Raw genomic sequence first — 9,481 nt, 5'->3', positions numbered from 1 at the left:
TCAAATCCCTTTTCTTATATTGCAGGCTCTTCACAACAACCCATTTCACCCAAGCCCACCACATTCCACCCCATGCCGGTACTAAGTCCATCCCATCCCATCCCACCTCTTCACCCCAACCCACCACTCCATCCCATCACCCCACAACTACTTTTCAAACAAACCAGATCTCTTCCCCTTAATTTCAACCTCTCCACCACAGTCCACTTCACTCCAACCCAACACACACACTCCATCCTTACATCCCAACCCATCCCATCAAACCAACCTCTCACCTCACCCAACCAACCCCCCTTCCACCAAACTTCAGATCTCTTCTCCTATTTTAAAGCTCTCCACCACAACCCACCTCACCCCAGCCCATCGCACCTCACCCCATCCCTTCACCCCAACCCATCCCATCAACCCATCCCCTCACCCCACTCAACGAACACCCCTTCCACCAAACTTCAGAGATCTCCTCCTAAATTTCAGACCTGACTCACTGCCCCCCCAACTTCCTCCACCCACTTCAGCCCTCCCCTGCCTCTGCAAATGAGCGTATAATGTTTCCAGGTCGTAAGGCAATATCGCCACACCACGCCAAGCCACACTCCGCAAGTACTGGCTGGATGGTGCGTTAACTCTCATTCTGCTTGGACTGCTCTCTCCTCGGTGTAACACTCGACGCTGAACAAAGAAGTCTAGTACTTTAACCAGCCAGTATACTATATCAGCTCTGCAAAAATAGTGTAGCATTCTCTCTCTCTCTCTCTCTCTCTCTCTCTCTCTCTCTCTCTCTCTCTCTCTCTCTCTCTCTCCCAAATACAGTACTCCAAGGAGAACAATACAGTCCAGCACTCTAAATCTCTCACTGTCTGAAGACATTTTCTAGTAATGCCTGGCACTGCAACCTTTTCACTGTTGAAGGATTGCTAAAACTTCAACAAACTACTGTAGCCTAATTTTCTTATACTGAATTCAAAAAGCTTCCGATAGTTGCCTCAATAAATTACCTTGATGAATGAACAAAACTGTTGTTGTTCTAATCAATATACTTTAGCAAATACCAAAACCGTCCAACGTTAGCTTGAATTTATTATCTACTTTACGGGTGACCTTAGCGGCAAAAAAGGTTAATGGAGATAAGTGCTGACCCTCTCACCGATGAGATCCCGTTAAACCACTAACTGTGAACGCAATGGCAGAGTTTAGTCGAGCAGTTAATCACTAATTTTTTTCCTTCACAATATCTCGCATCGCACATTTCTGAGAAGTTGCCCTTTCGTCAAGGGCAGTTTAGCATCACGATAGCCTCTCTTTGTCTTTTAATTATGTTTTTATGTCTCAAAACGCCGTTCTCGGCGCCAAGGTCTCAGTATATACCTAACAGTATTTTAGTTTCTCTGGGTGCATTCACGCTATGGCACCGATATAACCGAGCAGCTCCGCTGCTTCACTATAAAAACGTCACTAAACTCCCTCCCTATCTCCTGAAAGGAGGTGGACCGCAGAGGAGAGCAACCTCACCTGCATCTACCGGACTCATGTTCCAGATAAGCCTGGAGCCACAACAATATATCCAGTTCTTTTCGGTGACTCTAATTTTATACTCACCTATTTATTTATGTTATTGATTTACATTTACATGATCGCACGATCCAAGGCTAAAGAGAGCAATACGAGCTGTCTTATTCTTGTTCATGTTAGTAAAAGACTTGAAATAACTTGTACTACACACAAACTATTAATTCTACAGCATCCATTTTCACAGGATATACTCTCATGGTCCCTACGCACCCCGCTGCAGTTCTAGCTCATTCCACCCATTTATTTTCCCCCGCACTCCCCTTTATCCCTCTGACACTTTCATTTTGGGGGGATGTTCTGAAATTAAGCTTCACTTCACTCAAACCATTAATTCCACAACACTCATTTCTACAGGGTACATTATCCTGCTCCCTTTCCACCGCCCACTTAATTTCCAGTCCATGCCACCCATACCTTTACTCTCCACTCCCATGCCTTAAGTCCCTCGTCGACAGTTTCACGGTGCGACGCAGGTCATGTGGCCAACGAACATGCTTATTTTGCTTGTGTTAGAGGTTTTAATCCAGCTTTAGACGGAAACCTGGGTCTGAAGGCATACTTTTCCAGTCAGTGAAGTTATTGTGGATTTTTTTAAGCTTCTCCCAAACAACTTTAATTATAAGGAAACACTTGCTGGTGCAGTGTTCATGTATATTTTCCAGTAAACTCTCTCACGCCGTGCTACTAAATGTAAAACGCCATCACAGTAAAGTACTTTAATAATTCTTTCTACAAGATGTAACAAAGGTGTACTGGAGAGGGACGCCTTCATGTGGTGGAACTGATATAACAAGGGGACTCAACTACCTGGCTATACTAATGTCTCAGTTAGTTCCCTGTCCCCCAATATGAGGATGGTGGACTACAGAAGAGGAGCTTAAGCCTGCAGTCCACCGAGTTCACATTCAGTTGTGCCTACAACTGCTACTAAAAATAACAGAGGTTTTCACAGGCAGGCACAGAGCAGGGAGGCAAGGGTGGGGTGCTGCCTGGGCGTGTCCCAGAGGCCAGGTGCAAAACTGTGGACCCGACAAGGTGTTTCTCGCAAAAATTCAGGTGTTTTATGGTTCACTAGTGCCCCCCCGCCTCTCTCTCTCTCTCTCTCTCTCTCTCTCTCTCTCTCTCTCTCTCTCTCTCTCTCTCTCTCTCTCTCTCTCTCTATGCTGTGTGTGTGTGTGTGTGTGTGTGTGTGTGTGTGTGTGTGTGTGTGTGTGTGTGTGTGTGTGTGTGCGTAACGATCGGTGGAAGAGAGTTAATAAATATATTTTTTCCACGTGCACTTCACCTGCAATTCACTTATTCCTTTTTTTTTTTTAATGCAAGGAAGAAGGAACCAAAGACCAGCAGCCCTATTCCCTTCAACGTCCTTCCTCCCTCCCCTTCCATCTCCTTCATTCTCCTTCCTTCTCTCCCTCCTTCTACCACTCCCATCTTTCTCATTCTCCTCCCTCTACCCCTTCCATCCTTCTCATTCTCTTTCTCTCTCCCCCTCCCACCTTTCTCATTTTCCCTCCCTCTTCCCCTCCCTCTACCCCTCCCATCTTCATTATTCTCCCTCCTCTCTCCTTCCCTCCCATCATCCTCATTTTCTCTCCCCTCTCCCCTCCTCCCTCCTTCCCCATTCTCCCTCCCTCCCTCCTCCACACACCACCACCCAGCAGGGATTTAATACAGTTCGACACAATGTTACAAAGTTCTGATTTACGTGAATGCCGTAAAAAATATGTGTGCAGCGGGTAAATGCTGGTAATCCGACCCTGTCATAATATGATTACAGTCCATCATGACGAAAAATGGCTTTGAATTTCACTATATATTCATCAGGCTATAGAGATATATAAAAAAGGGCTTTATATTTCCGCAAAATCCTGTTAAATAAAAGAAAAGAAAAATCTATTGCCCTTGTGTTTGATGGAACAGAGGGTCATATTCTTGGTAACACAGAAAATATCGTAGCGTCTCTTCCTTAGCGATTCATTCTGTTTACCCTAGATTAACACACTCGCCTCCTATTTACATTGTTTTCAAATAGATATTGTTTGCACTAATAACCTGCGAAGGGATACTAAGGTGCAATGAGCAGAACAGATCGCTCAAAGAGAAGTTATTACGACAATGGTTCTCAACAGTCTGTAATCTTCACTGTCTTATGATTCACTCTCTCACCTCTTCTTTACAAGTATACTGCTGCATACGTCACATTAATATTCTTCTATAAACTGCTGCATACGTCACAATAATATTCTTCTATAAACTGCTGCATACATCACATTAAATATTCTATATATTCCTGCATATGTCACATTAATATTCTCCTATATATTGCTGCATACATCACATTAATATTCTTATACATATTCTGCATGTCACAATAATATTCTTCGATAAACTGCTGCATACGTCCCATTAATATTCTTCCATATATTGCTGCATACATCACATTAATATTCTTCTATTTATTGCTGCATACATACCTTAATATTCTTCTACATATTGCTGAATAAATCACATTAATTTTCTTCTATTTATTGCTGTATACATCACATTAATATTCTGCTATATATTGCTGCATACGTCACTCTATTTTTTTTCTATATGATATTTATGAAACAAGTCTATCGAAGACAATATGCCAAGACAGGGGAACGAGGAAGTTTACTAAGGAAATTACATCTCCAAGAACAAAGATACCTCTCTCCTATGAGGGTTTGAAGGTTTCCTAACATTTCTTCCTCAGTGATCTATTATGCCTTCAAAGCTACAGTACTGTATTCCCTTGTATGCTGTTTATATCCTTCTAGTACTGACACTGATTGCATAAAAAGCCTGCAGAAATTCATCAACTTTCCAGATACAAATATAGATTGCAATAAGGAAAAGAGTGTTAGAGAGCCTCCTGACTAGACATGAACGTGGTGCTTATTTCTAGTAAGTTTCATTAGGTCAGTACAAGACAGTTCCTTATGATCTGGTGTGTTAGGTGGCGACAAGAGAGCTCCCTAACACCTTTTCCTACGAGGCTTATTTTGCCAATTACACCTTATTGTCCTTCTTCGTGTTTTATAAATCATTCTAATATCGCCATACTCTACATAGATAGCACACAAAAGGATGTTTACCGGCCGTGCCTTAAAAAAAAAAAAAAAAAAAATCGCTATGGAAGATTTGTTAGGGAGCTTCCTTAACCTACGAGAAGACAGGCCCAAGAGAGGTGTTTTTTGCTGACTGAAGAAGCATTTTGGCAAAGCTTCCTTAACACTGCCACTTTTTTTTTTTCCTTAATATGGCACGTTCATAGTCTGTCTTTGTTACTTTCACAGTTAGTGCATTTGGGCCAGGGTGGTAAGTGGCAGCGACCACCATCCATACATTTGATATTTTTTTTATTGAAAGGAAGAAGGAACAAAAGGTCAGAAGCCCACAAGATTGGTCCCTCCATTAAAAAACACACAAAATAATAAACAACCAAATTCAAGATCCGTTCATTTCGAAGTGCCTGGACACACTGCATTTGAAAGACTGGAGATCATTCACAGTAGGAAATACAGAAAGAGAAAGACATTTCCAGAGTTGACGTGTTGCATACATGAAGGACTGGGAGTAACAGTTAACTCTTGCATTAGAGAGCTGGACAGAAAAGGGATGAGAGTTTGTTGCTAAAAGGGCGCTATGCACCTGCCGTAGTGGTGGAGGGATGCAAGCACACGGTTCAGAGAAGCAGTGACAATTAATGTAGCGATAGAAAAGAGATAAAGATGCAACAGTGTTGCAACGAGAATGAGGTTGATGGAAACCAGTAAGAGGAGGAGAGTCACTGAAATGCAAAGCCTTTGACTCCATCTTGTTGAGAAGAGCTGTAGGTGGACAGCCTCCCTAAACATGAGAGTTGTACTCTGTAAAGGGACGAATAAAACCCGTTTATAAAGTCGACAACTGTGCTAAGGTAAAGAAGGCATGGAATCGGCTTAGACCACCTAATCTTATGGAAGCAGAGTTTACAAGAGAGGTAATAATGATCTTTCCAAGATAAATCCTGCATGAATGACACCCCGACTATGTCTAAAGATGATGCGGGATTGAGTTGGATATTGTTAAAATGTAGAGGATACTCCTGCGGGTGATGTAGTGCTACCAACTTCCTATTTCACATTAATCTTTGTTTTTCTGTCTGCCCTCCTTTATTCCTACTTCTCCCATGCTTCCTATCACTTTTTGTTATTGTTCTTTCGACTTCAGTTGGCTCTACACCGTGACAAGCCTAATGTTTTCCTGTTACCCAGGAATACATTTACAACGCCGAGTGGAAACCATACATCCATATGACGGGTTGTTATGAAGTCTACTATGGTGCCCCTGTTAACTGGGAGGAGGGACAATATTGCGGCGTCCATCGTGAAAAACCAAGCCTCCACACACCACACTTATCCACTGCAGGAAAACATCGGTTCATTGCAAGGGGCGGCTCTGCAGGGGAGGTTGCTTGCCTGCGAATGATAGGTATGCTCGGCCAGAAAAAGCGGAGTTACTCAGCAATGACAACAACAACAGCAACAACAGTTTGTGCCGATCTTCACCAACCCAAGGTAGGGAAAACTCCTGTGCTCTTCTCCAGCTGCCGGCAAAAGATTTCACTGAGCGTTACCATACCAGCCTGAGATTACAGAAGTTACCATACCATCTTGCGAATATACTGTAGAAGTTACCATACCAGCCTGAGAATACAATTATAAGTTACCACATCAGCATGAGAATACAGAAGTTACCATACCAGCCTGGGAATATAGACGGTACCACACTACCATGAGAATTATACAGGTAAAATAAAGGCGGATAACAATGAGCACCGGCAGCACCCATCACCCTTCACGTCTACCGTTTCGTTTAAAGGCCTAATATCTGATTTCCCTGATTTACCCTTATGACCTTCACCTTCGACCAATTACCGTTCTCAGAATGGGCTTATTTCATTCTTGCCTGACCCTTAACACTTCCATCAAGTTTGGTTAAGTTCGGATTGAAGTTATTCCAGTAATTTTGCTAAAACTGACACACGCACACACACACACACACACACACACACACACACACACACACACACACACACACACACACACACACACACACACACACACACACACACACACACACACACACACACACACACAAACAAAACATAGAGAGAGAGAGAAAGAGAGCGAGGAGGGGGGGAAATGCATCCAAATGGTTGACCTAACATGACCTACGGAACTGTGTCAAAATCCCACGTTCAGTAATTCAGAACGTTAACCACTTATTGCCTAAGTTCAGTAAATGTGTCTGGTTGCAAAATGCGAGACAGTTTCAGGTACAGAAGGAGTTATTGAAGTTAGAGATGTCTTCCCCAGCTTCAATTAAAAGGAAAGTAAAGCGGAAGGGGAAAACAAGGAGACAAACAGAATGAATGCAAATGGTAAGTAACATAGATAAGAAGAACTGATTTCTTGCAATAGAGATACGGATATATGTACAAACAGACAGACAAGTGTAAATACAGATATCGCTATAAACAAATCTATCCATCCACATATCTATCTGTCTTTAACCAGACGCCTTAATTCCGTAAGGGGTGGCCATAAACAAATCGACTCCATATCGCCCTGTCCCCTGCCGCTTCGCTGCCCTCCCCCCAGCTCACCCCCCCCCCCTCTCGTATACCTCTCCACTCCACTCATCCTAGGTCTCCTTCTCCCTTTCCCCCCTTCACCTCACTCACACACTCTCCTCGTTAGTCTCCCGCTCTCCACCTTCTCCACATGGCCAAACATATAGAAAAAACAAGCTTATAGGAATATAGACTAAGAATGAAATGAGAAAGAAAAAAAAAACATACAGAAACACAGATAAAATACTGTAAATATATATATATATATATATATATATATATATATATATATATATATATATATATATATATATATATATATATATATATATATATATATATGTATGACGGGAGAAAGAGAGAGAGAGAGAGAGAGAGAGAGAGAGAGAGAGAGAGAGAGAGAGAGAGAGAGAGAGAGGAAAATAAGGCAATACAAACAAAAAAAGAAAGAATTAACCTCATTAGCAAACAAGCAAAAAAATAGTGCCAGGCACAACAAACCTTGCCCGACAACAGTTATTTTATTGCTGTTAAATACTGAATCGGTACCGCCATTTAGTGTCAATAAACGTATCTCTTAGTTTCAACCTTTTTCTAGTTTTCAGTGATATTGAGTTTGACCTTTCAAGGTCATTTAAGGTCAAAGGTCATGGTGCCAAATGAAAGCTCATATGAGACTTCCTATATCTTGATAATGGTAAATATCTCTATATTCAACAAGTCCCGAGTTACAGCCTCCTGAATATCCGTGACCTTCAGTTTGACCTTTCAACATCACTGAAGGTCAATGGCCGTGGTACCAATTAAAAGCCCATACAGGACTTCCTATCTGTTGATAATAGTAATTATCTATCTGCAACCGGTTTCGAATTATAGCCCCCTGAATATCTGTGACCTTGAGTATGACCTTTCAGGGTCACTCAAGGTCAAAGGTCCTGGTGCCAAATGAAAGCCCATATGGGAGTTCCTGTATGTTGATAATAGTAAATATCTCTATCTTCAACTGGTTTCAAGTTATGACTCTCTGAAAATCTGTGACCTTGATTTTGACCTTTCAGGGTCACTCGGTTACCTCCAAAATTGAATCACTTCCTTTTGGGACCAGTGCCCACTTATACTGAAAGATTCATGTAATTTCATTGTCTTTTTTTTTTTTTTTACTACTGTAATGTTGCTTACAAACAAAGAATCAAACAGACTCAATCAAAAACAATACCTAGCAGGAAACCGTCCCGGTAGAGGTAATAAAAAGACAAAAAGGCAGACAGATAGACAGGCAGACCTTAAAACGACATCATATAATGCGTACAAAACATACATAATGAAAAAAAATGCATTTGGGAGCCGAATGCTAATCGCCCATCAGAAGATACTGTTGGTCAGGTCCAAGATTTAGACCATATCTTGTTACCCTGAAGGTTTCAGGTTGATAGCTCAAGCCGTTCATGAGATATAATGGTGCTAAAGGCAGGCAATAAAAACTAGTTGACCTTTGGCAGCTATTTTGGTGACCTTGACCTTGACCCTGAATGCCCATTTTCGAACTCGTCCAAGATTTTGGCCATATCTTGATACCCAGAAGATTTCATGTTCATAGCTCAAGCCGTTCATGAGATACATTGGTGCTAAATGAGGGCGGTAAAAACTAGTTGACCTTTGACAGCAATTTTAATGACCTTAACCTTGACCCAGAGTGCCCATTTTCGAACACGGCCCAGATTTTGGTCATATCTTGATACTCTGGAGGTTTCATGTTGATAGCTCAAGCAGTTCATTAGATATAATGGGAACACACACACACACACACACACACACACACACACACACACACACACACACACACACACACACACACACACAAAGGCAGGCAAAAACATTATCTCTTCGCCTTCTAAAAGCGGGCGATTATTATAATGCTGGGCAGAACCGATTAGAAATTCAGTGATACGGATTAAATTACAACTAGCATGCTCTCTCTGTCTCTCTCTCTTTCTGGAAAAACTGGCTCCGATTTAAACAGCAGCACAATGTTAATCCGAGGTTCAGATTACACGGGGAGAATCAAAGTGCTACACCTCGTATAAATGTTAAAGTGACGGGATTTTTTTTTTTTTTTTTTTTTTTTTTTTTAAGATACCTGACGTAAAAGGCATTCTTGTCGGAAAGGAGATGGTGAGAGTGGGAGTGAGGTGAGCAGTGGTGGTGCTGGTGGCATAACAGATAGAGACTGACTGACAGACAGATAGATGGACAGGTAGGTAGATAGATAGA

Source organism: Coenobita brevimanus, chromosome 100, assembly GCF_032717465.1.
Source record: "Coenobita brevimanus isolate Jiangsu-jjx chromosome 100, ASM3271746v2, whole genome shotgun sequence".
Taxonomy (NCBI): domain Eukaryota; kingdom Metazoa; phylum Arthropoda; class Malacostraca; order Decapoda; family Coenobitidae; genus Coenobita; species Coenobita brevimanus.
The sequence above is the reverse complement of the archived record's forward strand: the minus strand, read 5'-3'. Positions refer to the sequence as shown.